Consider the following 22415-nt stretch of genomic DNA (forward strand, 5'->3'; position numbering starts at 1 on the left):
CCAGAGAGAAAGGGGGTGGGGGGAGATTAAAGAAGGTAAAGGGGGGATAAATGGTGATGAAAGGAGACTTGGAGTAGTGAACACACAGTACAATATATAAATGAAATATTGTAGAATTGTACATCGAATCCTATATAATTTTATTAACCAATGTCACCCAATAAATTAAATAAAATTAAAAGACAAAAAAAAGAAACTACCACTTTTCTCAGAAACCGATCAGTGGTTTCCTAGAGTGGGCAGGGGTAGGAAGGGGAAGGAGATCAAGTGCAAAAGATTATGAGGAAATTGTTTAGTATATGGGAACTGTTCTATATCTTGATTATGGTTACAGTATTGCACACAATTACCAAAATTAATCATATTGTATACTTGAAAGTTGGTGACTTTTGTTACATGTAAATAATAGTTTCAGAAATGAAAAGAAAGGGAAAGCTATCATTTAGAATCAGATATATTATAACAACATATATCTTCCAAAAGATTTGAATGGAGAATCATTAATGTTTCATAAATATTTCAAGGGACATAGACTTTTAGTAACTCTTGTCTTACTTTCCCAATATCCTTGGTGGGAGAAGCTGCTGAGGATACTGGAATTAAATCAATACAATTTAGGGAATATGGTTTCTCTAAATTGTTGTCACTCTGTGTAAACAGAAAGCAATGTACAATTGTAGCACCAATTGCTTACCTATCAAACTAGAGGCCTGGTGCATGAAATTCGAGCACGAAGGGGGGGCATGTCCCTCAGCCCAGCCTGCACCCTCTCCAATCTGGGACCCCTCTCACAATCCAGGACTGCTGGATCCCAACTGATCACCTGCCTGCCTTCCTGATTGCCCCTAACCACTTCTGCCTGCCAGCCTGATAACCTCCTAACCACTCCGCTGCCAGCCTGATTGATGCCTAACTGCTCCCCAGCGAGCCTGTTTGCCCCCAACTTCCCTCCTCTGCCGGCCTGGTGACCCCTAACTGCCCTCCCCTGCAGGGTTGATCGCCTCCAACTGCCCTCCCTTGCAGACCTGGTGCCTCCCAACTGCCCTCCCCTGCTGGCCATCTTGTGGTGGCCATCTTGTGTCCACATGGGGGCAGGATCTTTGACCACATGGAGGCAGCTATATTGTGTGTTGCAGTGATGGTCAATCTGCATATTACACTTTTATTAGATAGGATAGAGGCCTGGTGCATGGATGGGGGCTGACTGGTTTGCCCTGAAGGGTGAGGGTTCCCTTGGGGTGTGGGGTGGCCTGAGCGAGGGGCCTGTGGTGGTTTGCAGGCCGGCCACGCCCCCTGGTGACCCAAGTGGAGGCCCTGGTATCTGGAATTTATTTACCTTCTACAATTGAAACTTTGTAGCCTGGAGCAAAGCCAAGCCTGCTGCTCGCTCCACAGCCAGCAGCGATTTCTGTTGGAGTTAATTCACCTTCTATAATTAAAACTTTGTAACCTTCAGTGGAGGCTTAGACCAGCAACAGGATGGCTTCTTTTGTTACCGCGGAAACTCAAGCCTCCCTCCTGCTCTCAGTGGCTGTAGCCATCTTGGTTGGGTTTATTTGCATATTTGATCCTGATTGGCTGGTGGGCGTGGCTTATGCGTAGCAAAGGTGCAGTCAATTTGCATATTACTCTATTATTAGATAGGATAATTAGGGAAATAAGCTTTTGCCTGGGGAAGGAAATTCTTACTGAGTCAGTGGTCATACCATGATGCACAGCTCTTACCATCCTAAAGCAAGCAGGGAATCCAAGATTCACAATAAGCAAAGGTACCATTTGCCTTTTGTGAAAGAGAGCCACATGGTAGTTGAGGGCTTCCCTAGTGCCCCAAAGACCAAGAATGTGAGTACTCAATATTGAACAATATACACATAAATCCTAAATTTATTTTTTTTCCTCTTTGGGTTTGACCTATGCTTTGTTATTGAAAACTACAATAGTATATCTAGGAAGAAGCAAAAAGAATTTGGTTAGAACTAATACACACAAAAACATGGCGGCGGGAAGGGAGTGAGTGGTCCGCGCAGCCCCACACCCGCAGGAGGAAATAGAGGTAGCAGCTGAAACGAGAGGAATCCAGCCCGAATTGGCGAAGGAGAAGCGACTGGTGAGACAGTTTGCAGCTGGGAAGGGCAGAGATCTGCTGGAAAAAGGTAAAACAAGGTTCTGGGCAATAGAATCTGCCGGATCTCTAAACCCAGAAGGTCAGGGGAAAACTACACGGCGCCAAGCCGCGTCCCTGAGGACAGGCAAAGTGTCTGACCATGAGAAAAAGGGTCCACGGGACTGCAGGAGGTAGTAGCTTTTAGACCTTGGAGTCTGATTTGGGATCTGAGCTCAGAGGCAGCCCTGAAGAGCTAACTGCCCGACTACGCAGTGCCAGCAAGAGAGGAGATTGCAAAGATGCAGTCCCGCTTCACGCCGGGGCCTGCGTCTTTCTCCACTGAAACTAGTTCGTAGGACCTTTCAGATACAGACACTTACCTGTGGCTGAGGTGCAGGAGAAGGGGAGGAGTGGTGGAACCTGGGGAGAGTGGGCAGAGGTGGAAGCGTGTCTGGGCTGAGTCACATCGGATCCCCGGTCGCCATTTTCTCCTAAGAGATAACCCCTCCCTCCAGTCTCCAGGCAACCAATAAAGCCACACCTGAATACCACTCTGATTAACACTATAGGATTTGAATACTGCCTGAGGCCATAGGTACCGCCCAAAAGAAAAACCTTTAGCATCTATTACGCAGTTACACTACCAGAGCTCTTCAGAGTGCTTCAGTGTGCCTCGCTGGCAAACTTACCGCGGGTGCTCCTGTGAGCTGCCACTGGGAGTAAGCCCCTATCCACCACAGGTACAGCATTAAAAGCTGAGTCTGCCCACCCCACAACTACAAAACTCTGGGCAACACAGTCACACCTTTCCAGAGTGCAGGCCCCTCGAGCCATATCACCCCGACAGATGGTTCCTTTGAGCCACTGTGAGTCCCCACTGGGCAAGCATAATTTCAATTTAGGGTGCAAGACAGAAAAATTGGAATACTACCCTCCACAACTGCTGAACTCTAGACACTGCAGTTGTGCCGCTCAAACTCGCATGCCTACATCAAGATAACCCAAATAGTTCAAGTAGGGAACTACACTAGATTACCAAGCCCAGGAAAACTGAGAGATTATACCAGTAGCACCATCACCAAAAGATCCTGGGTAGCAAAGCAATTGGAACTACAATTAAAACATTGCAGAAAAACATGGGGAGACAGAAAGGAAATTCTCAAAGGAAGGAACAGGAAGAATCACCAGAAAGGGAGTTAAATGAACTTGAGGCGAGCAGCTTAACAGAGAAAGAATTCAGAGTATTCGTTATAAGGATGTTTAAACGGATGGATGACAAATACACACAACTCAATGAGAACTATAAGGAGCTGAAGGAAAACGTCACCAACATGAAAAGAAACCAAGAGGAGATGAAGAACGACATAGCTGCAATAAAGAACACAATGGAAGGCCTAAAGAGTAGAGTAGAAGAGGCTGAGGACCGCATCAGCGAATTAGAAGACAAGGTAGGAAAAAACACACAAACACAGCAGCAATTGGAAAGAAGACTTAAAAAGCAAGAGGAGAGCCTAAGGGAGCTTTGGGACGACAAAAAACGAAACAACCTTCGAATAATAGGGATAAAAGAAGGAGAGGAAGAGAAGCAAGGAATAGAAAACCTGTTGGAAGAAATAATGACAGAAAATTTCCCTGATATTGGCAAGAAAAAAACTATCCAAGTCCAATAAGCATACAGAGTCCCAAACAAGTTGAACCCTAAAAGACCGACATCAAGACACATCATAATTAAATTGACGAACACCAACGACAAAGCAAGAATCTTAAAGGCTGCAAAAGAGAGACAGAAAGTTACCTACAAGGGATCTCCTATCAGAATATCAACTGATTTCTCAACAGAAACACACCAGGCCAGAAGGGAATGGAATGAAATATACAAAGTGATGCAAAACAAGGGACTGAATCCAAGAATACTATATCCAGCAAGGCTATCGTTCAAAATTGAAGGTGGAATCAGAAGCTTCACAGACAAAAAAGGGCTAAGAGAGTTCATCACTACCAAGCCAGCAATGAAAGAAATGCTAAAGGGGCTGCTGTAAAAAGAAGATAGAGAAAGGCAAGAAGAAACACAAACACTAAGGAAAAATATGTCAACAAACAGGTACTTATCAATAATAACATTAAACGTAAATGGATTAAATGCACCAATCAAAAGACATAGGGTAGCTGAATGGATAAGAAAACATGACCCATATATTTGCTGTCTACAAGAGACCCACATTAGAGCAAAAGATTCACACAGACTGAGAGTGAAGGGATGGAAAAACATTTTTCAGGCAAATGGAAATGAGAAAAAAGCTGGGGTTGTGATACTTATATCAGATAAAATAGACCTCAAAGTAAAGGCCATAATAAGAGATAAGGAAGGCCACTACATAATACTAAAGGGAGCAATCCAGCAAGAAGATATAACTCTGGTAAACATTTATGCACCCAATGCAGGAGCGCCCAAATACATAAAAAATCTCCTGGAAGATATCAAGGGAGAGATCGACATCAATACAATCATAGCAGAGGACTTTAATACACCACTGACATCAATGGATAAATCCTCTGGACAAAAAATCAGCAAAGAAACAGCAATTCTAAATGATACAATAGATCAGATGGACCTAATTGACATCTTCAGAGTATTTCACCCCAAAGCCATGGAATATACGTTCTTCTCAAGTGCACATGGGACATTCTCAAAAATAAACCACATATTGGGTAACAAGCAAAGTCTCCCCAAATTCAAAAAGATTGAAATCATATCAAGCATTTTCTCAGACCACAATGGCATAATATTAGAAATAAACTACAATAAAAACATTCCAAAAAATGCAAACACTTGGAAACTGAATAACATGCTACTAAACAATGATTGGGTTATCAATGAGATCAAAGAAGAAATTAAAAACATCCTGGAAATGAATGACAATGAAAACACAACATTGAAAATCCTATGGGAAACAATGAAAGCAGTCCTGAGAGGGAAGTGTATAGCTCTACAGGCCTATCTCAAAAAACCAGAAAAAATGGTAATAGATCATCTAACTCAACAACTCAAATAATTAGAAAGGGAGCAACAAGAAAAGCCCACAGTGAGCAGAAGAAAGGAAATAATAAAGATCAGAGCAGAAATGAATGACATAGAGACCAAAAAAACAATACACAAGATCAACAAAACCAAGAGCTGGTTCTTTGAAAGGATAAACAAGATTGATGAACCCCTAGCCAGGCTCACCAAGAAGCAAAGAGAGAGGACCCAAATAAACAAAATCAGTAATGAAAGAGGTGAAATAACAACAGACCTCACAGAAATACAAAGGATTGTCAAAAAATACTATGAACAACTCTATTCCAACAAACTAGACAATCTGGAGGAAATGGACACATTCCTAGAAAAACACAACCTTCCAAAACTCACTCAGGAAGAGACTAAAAATCTCAATAGGTTGATAAGTATGGAAGAAATTGAAGCAGTCATCAAAAAACTTCCAGCAAACAAAAGTCCAGGGCCAGACGGGTTCACAGGGGAGTTTTACAAAACATTCAAGGAAGAGCTAAAACCTATCCTCCTCAGACTATTCCAGAAAATTCAAGAAGAAGGAACACTCCCAAGCTCCTTCTATGAAGCCAGCATCACCCTAATACCAAAACCAGATAAAGACAACACAATGAAAGAGAATTACAGGCCAATATCCCTCATGAACACAGACGCCAAAATCCTCAACAAAATTCTAGCAAATCGAATCCAGCAATACATCAGAAAGCTCATACACCATGACCAAGTAGGATTTATCCCTGGGATGCAAGGATGGTACAATATTCGCAAATCAATAAACGTCATACATCACATAAACAAATTGAGAGATAAAAACCATATAGTCATATCAATTGATGCAGAAAATGCATTTGACAAAATCCAACACCCTTTCTTGATAAAAACTCTCAGCAAGATGGCAATAGAAGGATCATACCTCAACATAATAAAAGCCATATATGACAAACTCACAGCCAACATCATACTCAATGGGCAAAAACTAAAACCATTTCCCCTAAGAACAGGAACAAGACAGGGATGCCCACTCTCACCACTCCTGTTCAACATAGTGTTGGAAATACTAGCCATTGCAATCAGACAAGAAGAAGAAATAAAAGGCATCCAAATTGGAAAAGAAGTAAAACTGTCCTTATTTGCAGATGACATGATACTGTACATAGAAAACCCTAAAGACTCCATCAAAAAATTATTACACTTAATAAATGAATTCGGCAGAGTAGGAGGATACAAAATAAATGCTAAGAAATCTATGGCATTTCTATACACCAATAATGATCTTACAGAAAGAGAGACTAAAAAAGCAATCCCATTTACCATCATACCAAAAAAATTAAGATACCTAGGAATAAACTTAACTAAGGAGGTTAAAGACCTATACGCGGAAAACTATACAACACTGAAAAAACAGATAGAGGAAGACATAAACAGATTGAAGAACATACCATGTTCATGGATTGGTAGAATCAACATCATCTAAATGTCCATACTACCCAAAGCAATCTATAATTTCAATGCACTTCCCATTAAAATACCAATGGCATACTTCACAGACCTAGAACGAACTTTTCAAAAATTCATCTGGAATAAAAAAAGACCCCCGAATAGCTACAGCAATCCTGAGAAAGAAGAATAAAGTAGGAGGGAATCTCAATACCAGATTTCAAGCTATATTACAAAGCCACTATTCTCAAAACTGCCTGGTATTGGCACAAGAACAGACATATAGATCAATGGAATAGAATAGAGAACCCAGAAATCGATCCAAATCGCTATGCTCAATTAATATTTGATAAAGGAGGCATGAACATACAATGGAGTCAAGACAGTCTCTTCAATAAATGGTGTTGGGAAAATTGGACAGATACATGCAAAAAAATGAAACTAGACAACCAACTTACACCATACACGAAAATAAACTCAAAATGGATGAAGGACTTAAACATAAGACAGGAAACCATAAAAATACTAGAGGAATCTACAGGCAGAAAAATCTCTGACATGTGCCAAAAGAACTTCTTCACTGATACTGCTCCTAGGGCAATGGAAGCTAAGGAGAAAATAAACAAATGGGATTACATCAAAATAAAAAGCTTTTGCACAGCAACGGAAACCATCAATAAAACAACAAGAAAGCCCACTGCATGGGAGAACATATTTGCCAATGATGTCAACGATAAGGGTTTAATCTCCAACATTTACAGGGAACTCATGCAGCTTAACAAAAAGAAGATAAACAACCCAATCAAAAAATGGGCAACTGATCTAAATAGACACTTTTCGAAAGAAGACAGAAGGAAGGCCAAGAGACATATGAAAACCTGCTCTAAATCACTAATCATCAGAGAGATGCAAATCAAAACAACAATGAGGTACCATCTCACACCTGTCAGAATGGCCATTATCAACAAGTCAACAAATGACAAGTGCTGGTGAGGATGTGGAGAAAAAGGAACCCTCGTGCACTGCTGGTGGGAATGCAGACTGGTGCAGCCACTGTGGAGAACAGTATGGAGTTTCCTTAAAAAACTAAAAATAGAACTCCCATTTGCCTCAGTGATGCCTCTTCTAGGAATATATCCTAAGAAACTGGAAACATCAATCAGAAAGGATATATGCACCCCTATGTTCATAGCAGCACAATTCACCATAGCTAAGATTTGGAAACAGCCTAAGTGCCCATCAACAGATGAGTGGATTAAAAAACTGTGGTACATCTACACAATGGAATACTATGCTGCGGTAAAAAAGAAGGAGCTCTTACCATTTGCAACAATATGGATGGAGATGGAGAACATTATGCTTAGTGAAATAAGCCAGGCAGAGAAAGATAAATATCACATGATCTCACTCATTTGTGGAATATAATGAACAACATAAACTGATGGGGGGAAAAATAGATCCAGCAACAGAGAAACATCAATCAGAATGTCAAACCTCAGGGAAGAAATTGTGAGGTAACCAGAAACCCAAGAATGCCTGAGAACACCTTTCTAGCCATGCTAGCAATCATCAGATGTACGGTAATTTTACCTGGGACAAGAGGGTAAGTATTTTGGACTCATGTTCCTGACCCTTCATGGGTAAGACCCCTTAAGTGGGCTGATCCCCTGACTAATGTAGTTACCAATCATACCAAACACCTTGGTCATCCAGGAGGTCCATGGGTGGGGCAAGAAAGTATAAATACACAGGGGTCTCCACCCAGCTTCCCTTTTGTATGACCCAAAATCAAAACAATGCCCCTTTGTGTGTAAAATTAAAGAGAGGTTTCTGGCTTGTGTGGACACCAAAGAAAGGGTGTCACTACTATCACTACTTGCCCGTGGTAGAAGTGCAGAAAATGTAACTAAGACCTTGTCTATACAAAAAGAAATAGACAGCCAGTTTGAAAGGGTATTGCCATGGACTAGAACAAAGAATATCCTTACATGATATTATTCTACACTGTCATTAAAATTTTTCCCAGATTTGGATCACCCCCATTACTTATAATAGTTCCTCACGCCCATGGGGGGGGGGAGGGGAAATCATCTGTTTGGTGCTTGGAGACAAACGTAACACATCTCTAGATATTTTAGAATTACAACAGCATATTATATAATTACCCCAAACAAACTTACAAACTAATTCTTTGAATGTCTGGCAGCAATTTAAAAAGGACATGAAAGGGTTTAATCCCTTCCACTATGTAGAGGGCCCCCTGGGAAGGCACCTGAGCATTCTAAATTGGCCCCTCTTGCCCTTTTGGCCAAGAGGGACCTGCTTCTCACAATCCAATTGTCCACAGCTGTTGCCTGAGCTTCTGTTCATGCCAAGGTTGAAACCTCGTGATGTCTGGAACCATGGATCTGTCTCTCGCCCAGTGGGGTGTGCTGGGCCTCCTTGGAGAAGAAACCTGGGTTCCACAAGATATGTGATCAGTGCTGGGACCCTGCCAGCAGGCGAGGGGATCCCAAGGCAAGTGCTGGGCGTGGAGGCCATGGGGGCATGGGCAACCAAGGAGACAGAACTAAACCTCACATCACCCTGCTTGGCCCCGGAGGATGGCTGGTTAGCCATATACGGGTAAGATTCCTCAGGGAAGGAACAACCTAAGACAGGCACAGTCGCATAGGGGCCATCAGGAGAGAACTTGGGGGTCAACAGAGGTGGGGCACAGACCTTCACCCCCCAAGTTTGCAGGGGCCTGAACCCTCACCCCTGCTGAAGGAGATCTCCTGCCCCCATGGCTGCTCAGCTTCACATGCCCCGCTCAAATCGGGACCCAGGTAACAGAGACTTGGCCGACAGCAGATGCCCTCTCACTGCAACAAGACTTGATGGAGATGCCTTGCACCCATGATCCGGGGAACTGGGGTCTAGGATATCTAAATCCAGCCTAGCACCAGGAATGCTCAGGGCCTACTCAAGAAGGCAAATAATCCTCTCCACTAATAATTACAGGGTAAAACAAGATGGTTGTTAGAGTATTAAATTTGACAGTAAAATAGTAGTCAAGTTTTCAGACTAATTTAAATTGGCCAATCAAAATAAGCAAATACTCTAGAAAAATCAATTGTACTGGACAAAAAAGTGTTACTAAAGTGTTAACTAAAATTTTTATTGGTAGTTCATCTCATGGTAAAATTGCATAACATATAATGAACCTAAAGCAGTCACATTTTGGTGCAAAAAAGTAAAATTTAAAAGCTATCAAGATTACAGCATAAAATTTCCAAAAGCCTCCCAATATTTAAACCAAAAAAGGGGGGATAGTAGAAGAATATCATGTAAGGAAAAATATCCTGCAAACAAATTACATCTAGAAAATTTTTACTTTAGAAAATTAACTTTCATTTGTAATGCTAACAGCAAGTCACCCAGGTAAAACATACATGGTGTCAAAACAAGCCAAAGGAAAATTGTTTGGGCAAAAAATGAAAAAGGATTGCAAGTCAAATTTATAGAAAATATTCCTTTATTAACTTTTGGTCGAGAATATGTTTGTATATTTTCAGAAAACAACTTTGAGACATGTGGATTCCTGCAACAGAGAGGAATTGACAGGACTGCTCCAGCCATGAAGTCAGAAGAGAAACAGTCCAGAGATGGAAGACACTGACGATGCCTTGCCATACTAGCAGTCAGCAGACATGCGTCACTGCAGATTGCCCAGGACCAAACCAGAGAGGGTCGGACCTGCAATACCACCATTTGTCCACCATCCAGAACTGAAATATCATTGCTATTATGAACACATAAACAACTGTTGGACATAGAAACCGGGACTCAAAAGAACTGTTGGCCCAGAAAGGAACTCACTATAGACTGATTCATTTGCCTCTCAGCATAACTATTATTGCTTGTCTCATTTTCGGTTTCTATAAGTGTATTCCTAGTATCACATGAGCTCACTCATCTAGGGGAAAAGATGAACAGCATAGACTGAAGAACAAGAACAGCATTGATAAGACTGTCAGAACTCAGAGGGAAGGTAGGGGAGGGAGGGGACAAGGGAGATAGATCAACCAAAGGACTTGTGTGCTTGCATATGAGCCTAACCAGTGATCACGGACAACAGGGGGAGGGGGGCATGCGTGTGGGGGGGTTTGGGAAGGGAACGGGGGGAGGGGGTTGGTGACAAATATGTGATACCTTAATCAATAAAGTAATTTTAAAAAAAAGAACTAATACACAAATGGGAGAGCAAAAATAACTACAGCTATTAAAATGTTTATAGATTTTTATGTAGACAAAAATCAGCACTACATAATTCAGGATTTTAAAATGTGCTCTTTTCATGCCCAGCCGGTGTGGCTCAGTGATTTAGCATCAACTTATGAACCAGGAGGTCACAGTTCAATTCCCAGTCAAGGCACATGCCTGGGGTGCAGGCTCAATCCCCAGTGTGGAACATGCAGGAGGAAGCCAATCAATGATTCTCTCTCATCATTGATGTTTCTATCTCTCTTTCCCTCTCCCTTCCTCTCTGAAATCAATCCTACCTAATAATAGATGAATATGCAAATTGACCATACCTCCAACACACCCACAAGCCACGCCCACCATCCAATCAGAGCGACTATGCAAATTAACCCAAACCAAGATGGCTACAGCCACAGAGAGCAAGGTTTCCTAGGTAACAGAGGAAGCCAAGCTTTCCGCCTGCCCTTGCCAGGCCTAAGCCTCCACTCAAGCTACAAAGTTTCAATTATAGAAGGTAAACAAATTCAAACAAATGGCGGCAGAATGGAGCTTGAGAGAGCAGGCCAGGGTTGCCGCCGGCAACAGGGGAAGCAAAGCTTTCCGCACACCCTGGCCAGGCCCACCCGCTTAAGGCAACAAAGTTTCAATTATAACCCCAACACAAATGGCTGCCAGCCGTGGAGGGAGCCCCAGGCTTGGCTCTGCTCCAGGCTACAAAGTTTAAATTGTAGAAGGAAAATAAATTCCAGATACCAGGGCCTCCGCTTGGGTTGCCAGGGGGCATGGCCAGCCTGCAAACCACCACAGGCCCCTTGCTTAGGCCGGCCCACACCCCAAGGGAACCCCCACCTGATCCGGGACACCCTTCAGGGCAAACCAGCTGGCCCCCACCCCTGTATCAGGCCTATATCCTATCTAATAAAAGAGTAATATGCAGATTGATCATTACTGCAACACACAATATAACTGCCCCCATGTGGTAAAGATCCTGCCTCCATGTGGACACAAGATGGCCACCTCAAGATGGCCAGCAGGAGAGGGCAGTTGGGAGGCACCCGACCTGCAAGGGAGGGCAGTTGAGAAGGACCAGGCTTGCAAGGGAGGGCAGTTGGAGGTGATCAACCCTGCAGGAGAGGGCAGTTAGGGGTGACCAGGCCAGCAGAGGAGGGAAGTTGGGGGCAAACAGGCTGGCAGCAGAGTGGTTAGGGGCAATCAGGAAGGCAGGCAGGCAAGCAGTTGGGAGCCAGCAGTCCTGGATTGTGAGAGGGATGTCCGACTGCCCGTTTAGGCCCGATCCCACCGGTGGCCTAAATGGGCAGTCGGACATCCCTTGAGGGGTTCCATATTGGAGAGGGTACAGGCTGGGCTGAGGGAAACCCCCCTCCGTGCACGAATTTCATGTACTGGGCCTCTAGTAAAGATGTAATTTTTAAAAATGTGCTCTTTTCTTTTCCAAGACACAAGTTATATTACATGTTCCTTTCCTCCTCCTAACACACTCACAGATTCACTCATACCAACACCTAAAGTAATCAGAATTGAATTAGTTAAGGGAAAGCAAAGCATCTATAAATTGTATTAGCACCAAAATATGAAAAGTGACAGGCTCCAGGAGTCCTCTACTCATTCTTCAGGACTACTGAATCAGGGATAGATTCAGGCACTCAGAGCTCAAAGAGAAATAAGATGTCACTGCTTCTGCTGATGACCCCTTTCCTTCTCTAATAATTCTCAAATCTGGAAATTGACATCTAATCACAATCTCCTCTAATCAAATTTGAGCTCAATTCTTATTCTGCAATAATTTGAGATTTCCCTGGAAAGCAACTCTAAACATCATTCAACTACCACAACTAAGTAATCATAATATATACAGAGATATTAACAAATGTTAGCAGGTAATGTAACTAAATTCCAAATACATTTAAGGTAAAGTTGAATGTTAAAATATTAGTGGGAATATATATGTTACAGGCATAAAAATGTAGCTATTTGCCTACAATAGAAAACATTAATAAATCCAAGGTCTATGGATTAAAACTCTAATATATAGTTAATACCTTATATAAAAGGGAGTGAAATAATTTATTGTTTTGTCATCTGAGCAATTTAATTAGCACAAATGAACTTTTTTAGACCCACTAGGATAGAGAGGAAGCTGGCCCACAAAAATTATGGTTTTGTATCAGACAATTATTTACTTTGAACCCCACTTTCAAACAATGTTAGTTATTTATATGGGTAAATCATAAACTGTTTCTTAAAAGCAATAAACACTATTTATACAGCCCTGGCTGGTGTGCTTAGTGGTTAGAGCATCAGCCCACCCACGGAAGGTCGTGGGTTTGATTCCCATTCAGGGGCATGTACCTGGATTGCAGGTTTGATTATGTCCCAGGTCTGGGTGCATGCGGGAGGCAACAAATCGATGTGTCTCTTTCATGCCAATGTTTCTCTCTCTCTCTCTCTTTTCCCCTGCCTCCCTCCCTTCCACTCTCTCTAAAAATCAATGGAAAAATATCCTAATTTCCTCATGTGAGGATTAACAACAACAAAAATTTATACAGCATATATAATTTTAGTTTCCAATGAGAGCTTCAATTTCTAGAAATTACAGCAAAACTAGGCAGCACCAACATTGAAATCAATGAACATTTTCTATGAAATTGAAGTATTAATACCATACCAAGTTCAAATTTTCTTCCCAAGACTGATGTATCTGTATTGTAGTTTGTATCTCCCTACAAAAGAAACACACACACACACACACACACACACACACACACACACACACAAGACATCAGTACTGCAGTTTGCCTATCTGAAAGAAAAGATGTAACTGAATATACAAATGATCAGAATAGTAACTCAAAGTACAGTACTCACCATTCATTCATTGCTTCTTTAGTTATTAAAGCCATGCCTTCTTCCTGAAAGGCTGGAATATGAGAATAAACTGAATATAGTTCTTGTGGTTTTACAAAGTGATTTCATTCACTGGGCTATTGAATGGTCAAATGAACCTCTAAAAAAAATTTCTGGTTCTCTACTTTTCATTGTTGCACCTAACACACTAAAGATCTATTACTTACAGATTATAGTACATCAGATAAGCAAGAATTGATTGATTATGAGAAAAAACTTTGTGCCCTTATTCATTCAAAAGAAAAAATAGAAAAGATTAATATTATACTATTTTCCTAATATTAATACTATGATATTAATACTACTCAGAGCCCAAAACATACTAAATTTCTGTCTGTAAGGGTGCGCTTAAGTAAACAATAGACAAGCATGATTTAAATCTAGTCATTCACATTGAAAAATGCGTATTATATGTTAAGTAAGAAAAATGGATGCTATTTATGTAAAATTTTAAACAAGAGGTGTTCAGAAGGATGTTCACCAAAAATTTAACAATATTTATCAATGAGTAGTGAGGTTTGGGGTATTTTGTTCTTCCTTTCTTTGTACTTTACCATATTTTCTGTCTTTGTATAATATGCAAGTATCATTTTCACAGTTATTTTTAAAAATAACCCACATATGGAAAGACATCCTGTGTTTGTGGATGTGAAGACATAATATGTTAAGAAGGCAATACTATTCAAAATGATCTACAGATGCAATGCAACTCTCTATCAAAAATGAATGGCATACTTTTGCAGAAATACCCATCCTAAAATTCACATGGAATCTTAAGGGGCCCCAAATAGTCAAAACAATTGTAAAAATGAAGAATAAACTTAAAAGGCTCCCAGTTCCCAATTTCAAAACTTACTACAAAGCTACAGTAACCAAAAACAGTGTGGGACTGGCATAAGAACAGACTATATGGAACAGAAATAACCCCTCACATATATGGTCTATTGATTTTAGAAAAGGATGGAAAACCATTTAATGGGGAAAGGATGATCTTTTCTACAAATGGTACTTGGAAAACTGAACATGCACGTACAAAACAATAAAATTGAATGTTTTCCCTGTACCACATACAAAAATTAACTCAAAATATATGAAAGAAAAAAATTAAGTAAAAGGAGCAAGTAAGACAGGAAGAGAAGTAGAGGCAGAATTATTTAATAAGTAACAAGAAAACAGTGTCTCAAACAAGGAAAACTAGAAAATACTATGCTAACTGAAATAAGCCAAATACAAAAGAAAAAAATATTGTATGATCCCACTTATATGGGGTATCTAGCATAATAAAATTCATAGAGACAGAAAGTAAAATAGAGATATAGGAGATGGGGGTAAAATGGGGCATTATTGTTGAATGGGTACAGAGTTTCTGTTTGGCATGGTGATGATTAACATTGTGAATGTACTTAGTGCCACTGAATTGTATTCATGGTTAAAATGCTTAATAAAAACCCCACAGTCCAAATTCATCCTGGCATTCTTAAAAACATATTTTACACCTAATAAAGTATCTAGAATAGTGCTGGGAAAATATGATGCTAAGTATTATGGAGAACATAAAATAAGCAGATGAGCCTTCCTTAAAGACACCTGTAATCATATGTGAGAGGCGAGCTTTATTGTATTAGGTTGGAGCTCTCCAAAGTAAGCATGATCCGAGCCCAGGAGGTGTACAAGATGATCCACTGAGAAACAAAAAGAAAAAAAATAGACATACACTTTATAAATATATATATTGCCTTTAGCTAATTACAACTAATTGCAGTTCACCTGAGTCAAGTTAGGTGGACATATGGATAGCACAGTTGTTAGAAACACAGGCTTTGGAGCAAGACAGAATTGAATCAAATCCCCAGTTCTGTAACTTATTACCTGTGCAACCTTAGGCAAGCAACTTATCCTGAACCTCAGTTTCCTCATCCATATGAATATTGTGGTAATAGATGACAAGGAGGTGGTTGTAGAGTTCTCATTATGTGCCTGGCAACCTATGTAAGTAAATGCTCAATATAAACTAGGTGTTCTTATTCTTATTCAATAGGTAATAAGAAGCCATTGTAACATTTTGCACAAGAGAGAGAGAAAGAGGTTAAAAATTATGTTTTAGAAAAGTTATCTTGGTGTTGGTTATAGAAGTCAGATTAAACTGGCAGAGATGGGAAATCTGTTAGATTATTATTAGAGTGATCTGGGCCCAAGGGACAGAAGGAAGTATCAGTGGGAACAGAGATGCTGTCAAGGAAGAATTAACAGGATTAGCTGCATAATTAGATACAGTAGAAAAATAAGGAAGAAGTGAAGATGAGCTTCGAATCTTAAAATTGTGTGACTCTGACTATTTTTAAAAAATACATTTTTATTGATTTCAGAGATGAAAGGAGGGAGAGAGAGATAGAAACATCAATGATGAAAGAGAACCATTGATTGGCTACCTCCTGCATGCCCCCCACTAGGGATCAAGCCAGCAACCCGGGCATGTGCCTTTGACCAGAATCAAACCTGGGACCCTTCAGTCCGAAGGCCAAAACTCTATCCACTGAGCCAAACCAGCTAGGGCTGTCTGTGACTATTTTTGATGTCATTATAGAAAATGAGGAGAGTGTAAAAATGGGAGCAGAGTAAGTGGATGCTGCATGTACATGCTCCCAGGAACAAACTGATATTACAACTAAAATACAGAAAAACATCCTGAACAATCAATGGAAAACTCACAGTAGAGAACTCTGATACCTGAGGACTAAAAGTGGAGATGACATAGAGACTGGTAGGAGGGGCGGAGGTGCAAAAGGGCTGGCCTGGCACCCACAGACAGCAACTGAAGTCCCAGAGACAAATCTCAGATGTGGGGGTTTGCCACTGAGAACTCTGGGATCTAATCTCCAAGCTGGGCCCCCCAGCAGACAGCACCAAAACTGAGGAGGGTACCCATATAACATCTGGCTATGAAAAGCAGCGGGGTGCTGTCTGCCAGGGAGTAAGCTGAAAATTCAGGCACCCTGTTAAAGGGCCAATGCACAAAATTCCCTGTGGAACCACCCACCTTGTGGCCAGGCAGAGGGAGGGTGAAGTAGACTAGAGCTGTGAGAGCAGAAGCCAGGACTGGGGACTCAGGGGATAGAGCTCAGAAGACAGACATCCTGTTTCCTGGGCGGAGTCATTTGTTAATGCAAATGACTTCTTTCCCACAAAGACATTTGCCTTGCCTGGGGGGAAGACAGTTGATTCACCCAGTAGGAAAATACCTTGCCCTGAGGCCACTTAAAAGATTAAAAACAATTAGCCTCCAGGCAGAAGCAACTGTTCCACCCTGTTGAAATAAACTCTCACCACACCAGAGGATGATTGCCTGGGGGTGCAATTCAAGTCGGAATCTTAGTCTGTAGGCAGAGGTGGTCTCTGGAGGCTTTGAATCTATGCCTGATTTAATTAGTCAGAAACAGCCTTTAACACTGTCTTGCACTAGAGATTGAGAGGTGTAGGGGATCTACCTAATACATAGTCACAAACCCAAATAGACAACCAAAAATGAGGAAACAAAGAAACAACCTCCAAATGAAAGAACTAGCAAATTCTCCAGAAGAGATAAATGAAGCAGAGATAAGAAATTTATCTGAATCAGAGCTCAGAGTAATGATGGTAAAAATGCTCAACAGCATAAAAAAAGATATTGTAACTATGAAAAAAGAACAGTCTGAGATAAAGAATGACATAACACAAAATAAATAACACATTGGAAGGAATACACAGCAGATTAGGGGAAGCCGAGGATCAAATCAGTGAATTAGAAGACAGAGTGGAAAATATCACTCAATCGGAGAACCAAAAAGAAAAGAAAAACAATTGAAAAACAGGAGGACAGCTTAAGGGAGCTGTGGGACAATGTGAAACGTAACAATATTAGAATAGCAGGTGTGCCAGAAGAGGCAGAAAGGGAGAAAGGCATAGAGAAGGTGTTTGAAAAAATAATGGCAGAAAACTTCCCTAACCTGGAAAGGAAAAAGTCACACAAGTTCAAGAGGAACAGAGAACCCCAAACAAGAAGAATCCATACAGGCCCACACCCAGACACATCATAATTAAAATGCCAAAAATTAAAGACAAAGAGAGAATTTTAAAGGTAGCAAGAGAAAAGAAAACTGTTACCTACAAAGGAGTTCCCATAAGGCTGACACCTGATTTCTCATCAGAAACTCTACAAGCCAGAAGGGAATGGCACGAAGTACTCAAGGTAATGGAAAGCAAGGATCTGAGACCAAGATTACTATATCCAACAAGGCTAGCATTCAAAATAGACAGTCAAATAAAGAGCTTCCCAGACAAAAAAAAAAAAAAAAAAAAAAAAGGCTAAAGAGTACATCACCACCAAGCCAGCATTATAAGAAATCCTAAAGGGATTGCTGTCATGAGAAGAAACAGAGAGAGAAACCTAGCCATACAGAATTAAAATGGCTATAAATAAGTACCTCTCAATAATAACCCTAAATGTAAATGGATTAAATGCTCCAATCAAAAGGTGTAGGGTAGCTGAATGAATACAAAAACGTGACCCAACTATATGCTGTCTACAAGAGACCCACCTCAAAACACAGGATGAGAGTGAAGGGATGGAAAAATTTTTTCCATGCAAATGGAAAAGAAAAAAAAAGTTGGGGTAGCAATACTCATATCTGACAAAATAGACTTTAAAATGAAAGCCATCACAATAGACAACAAAGGTCACTACATAATACTAAAGGGATAGAACCAAATAGAGGATATAACCCTGGTAAACATATATGCACCCAATATAGGAGCACCTAAATATATTTAAAAAAATTCTAGAGGACTTTAATGGAGAGATTGACAATACAGTCATAGTAGGGAATGTTAACACACCTTTGACTTCACTGGATAGATCTTCCAGACAAAAACTTCACAAGGAAACAGAGACTCTAAAGGACACACTGGATCAGATGGATTTAATAGACATTTATTGGACATTTCACCCCAACGCAGCAGAATATACATTCTTCTCAAGTGCACATGAATCATTCACAAAGATAGACTAAATGTTAGGACACAAAACAAGTCTCTACAAGATCAAGAAGATTGAAATCATATCAAGCATCTTCTCAGATCACAGTGAAATGAAATTAGAAATCAAATATAGTAAAAACACCCCAAAACATTCAAACACCTGAAGGCTAAATAGCATGTTATTAAACAATGAATGGGTTACCAACAAGATCAAGAAATAAATAAAAAACTTCCTGGAGACAAATGAAAATGAACACACAACAACCCAAAATCTCTGGGACACAGTAAAAGCAGTCCTGAGAGGGAAGTTCATAGCATTACAGGCATACCTAAAAAACAAGAATAATCAGCAATAAACTATTTAACCCTACAACTTAAAGAACTAGAAAGAGAACAACAAGAAAAGCTCAGAGTAAGTAGAAGGAAGGAAATAATAAAGATTAGAGCAGAATTAAATAACATAGAGACTAAAAAAATAAAAAAAAATCAATGAAACCAAGAGCTGGTGCTTTGAAAGAATAAACAAATTGATAAACCATTAGCAAGACTCATCAAGAAATGAAGAGAAAAGACTCAAATAAATAAAATCAGAAACAAAAGTGGAGAAGTAATCATTGACACCACAGAAATACAAAGGATTATAAGAAAATACTAGGAACAACTATATGCCATTAAACTGGATGATGTGGATGAAACAGACAAATCACTAGAAAAATACAATCTCCCAAAACTTAATCAGGAAGAATAAAAAAACCTGAATAGGCCAATAACAACTAATGAAATAGAAGCAGTAATAAAAAAAAAAACTCCCACCAAATGAAAACCCAGGTGCAGATGGCTTCACAGAGGAGTTTTACCAAACATTCAAAGAAGAACTAACACCTATACTCCTCAAACTATTTCAGAAAATCCAAGAGGAAGGAACACTTCCAAACTCTTTTTACGAGGCCAGCATTCTCCTAATTCCAAAACCAGACAAAGATACTACAAGAAAAGAGAATTACAGGCCAACATCCCTGATGAACATAGATACCTCAACATAATATTAGCAAATCGCATCCAGCAATATATTAAAAAGATCAAACATCATGATCAAGTGGGATTTATTCCAGGGATGCAATGCTGGTACAATATTCACAAATAAATAAACTTGATACATCACATAAACAAATTGAAAGACAAAAATCACATGATCATATCAACAGATGCAGAAAAAGCATTCAACAAAATCCAACACCCATTTTTGATAAAAACTCTCAGCGAGGGAGGAACCAAGATGGCGGCAAAGGTAAACAACTAAACTGCTGCCTCGCACAACAATTTCAAAACTACAACTAAAAGACAAAACGTCTACCACCCAGAACCATGGAAAACCTGGCTGAGTGGAAGATTTACAACTAAGAAGGAAAGAGAAAGGAGAACAAAAATTGAAAAGCTGAGGTACGGAGGCGCGCAAATCGGGCTGGTGGCGGGTGATTGGGCGCACGGCTTTTTTTTCAACCCGAAGGGAGACAAGCTCCCAATCACTCTGAAACCAAGTTTCTGAGGACACGCGGGGAACCCAGACGCCTACGGGGAGAAGCTGGACTCTCTGCCTTCGGGGTGGAAAGTGAGAGTGACTTTTTTGCAGAGGTGTGCCTAGCAATCATTGTTTACTGAGCTGGAGTGCGGGACACAGAAACTTGGAAATGAGGAAAGGCAGAGACGGCTGACGACAGCCATTGTGGTTGGCCATGCCCTAGCCTAGTGAGTCCCTGAGACCCTGCCCCGCCCTGTGACCCCACCCCGCACATTCTACAAACCCGCCCAGGCTCCACACAGAGGCTTTTGCATATAAATGGCCTGTTCTGTGGAAGCTTAACCAAATAAACTGCAGTTCCACTCAGACTGCTCCAAAACCACCAAAGCCCAAGCAAAGAGGAGAAAACTGTAGTTCTTGCTCTAGCTCCTGCTGGGTGGCATCAGACAGTAGCTGACCTGCACCCCACTGGTGATCCAGAAACTAGCGTATCTCGTGAGATGACACCAGATTTCAACCATTCTCATAAGGGACACATTCAAGAGGCAGACTCAGTGAGCACCAAAGCCCTACTGGAACAAGCCCAGACCCATAAACGTGTCCTCAGCACAGCAATTCTTCCGTTATAGACACAGCGGGTCCTCACAGCCAATTGCCCTGGAGGTCAGTTCCTCCCAGTGACACCAACAACAATCAAGACTTAACTACAAAGAGGCTGTACACACAGTCCACAAAGGGGTGCACCAAGAGTGTCCACCTCAGATAACTGGGGAGGCTGAGCCACTGGGTCCTATAGGACACCTAGCACACAAAGCCAGTCTATCAACACAGGGAAGCAGCGAAAATGAGGAGGCAAGGAAACAGATCACAAATGAAAGAAATGGAGGAGAACAAATGAATGGACATAGAGTTCAAAACCACGGTTATAAGTTTTTTCAAGAATTTAATGGAAAAGGCCGATAAATTTAATGAGACCCTCGAGGATATGAAAAAGGACCAACTAGAAATTAAACATACACTGACTGAAATAAAAAATATTATACAGAGACCCAACAGCAGACTAGAGGAACGCAAGAATCAAGTCAAAGATTTGGAATACAAAGAGGCAAAGGACACTCCTCCAGAGAAGCAAGAAGAGAAGAGAATTCAGAAAGTTGAAGATAGTGTAAGAAGCCTCTGGGACAACTTCAAGTGTACCAACATCAGAATTATGGGGGTGCCAGAAGAAGAGAGAGAGCAAGACACTGAAAACCTATTTGAAAAAATAATGACAGAAAACTTCCCCCACCTGGTGAAAGAAATAGACTTACAAGTCCAGGAAGAGCACAGAACCCCAAACAAAAGGAATCCAAAGAGGACCACACCAAGACACATGATAATTAAAATGCCAAGGGCAAAAGACAAAGAGAGAATATTAAAAGCAGCAATAGAAAAACAGTTAGTTACCTACAAGGGAGCACCCATATGATTATCAGCTGATTTCTCAACAGAAACCATGCAGGCCAGATGGGAGTGGCAAGAAATATTCAAAGTGATACATAGCAAGAACCTACAACCAAGACTACTCTACCCAGCAAAGTTATCATTCAGAATTGAAGGGCAGATAAAGAACTTCACAGATAAGAAAAGGTTAAAGGAGTTCATCACCACCAAACCAGTATTATATGAAATGCTGAAAGGTATTCTTTAAAAAGAGGAAAAATAAGAAAAAAGTAAAGATAAAAATTATGAACAACAAATACATATCTATCAACAAGTGAATCTAAAAGTCAAGTGAATTAAAAATCTGAAGAAGAGAATAAACTGGTGAACATAATAGAATCGGGCATAGAATTGGAGTGGATTGATAATTCTCAGGGGGAAAGGGGTGTCTGTGTGGGGGGTACGGGAAGAGAATAGACAAAAATCATACACCTATGGATAAAGACAGCGGGGTGGGGAGGCAAGGGAAGAAGGGGGGGTGGGAACCAGGTGGAGGGGAGATATGGGGGGGGGAAGGAGAAACAATTGTAATAATCTGAGCATAAAGATTTATTAAATTAAAAAAAAAAACAACTCTCAGCGAAGTGAGAATAGAGGGAGCATAACTCAACATGAAAAAGATATATATGACAAATCTACAA

The sequence above is a fragment of the Cnephaeus nilssonii genome (assembly GCF_951640355.1).
Source record: "Cnephaeus nilssonii genome assembly, chromosome: X".
In the NCBI taxonomy this organism is placed as follows: domain Eukaryota; kingdom Metazoa; phylum Chordata; class Mammalia; order Chiroptera; family Vespertilionidae; genus Cnephaeus; species Cnephaeus nilssonii.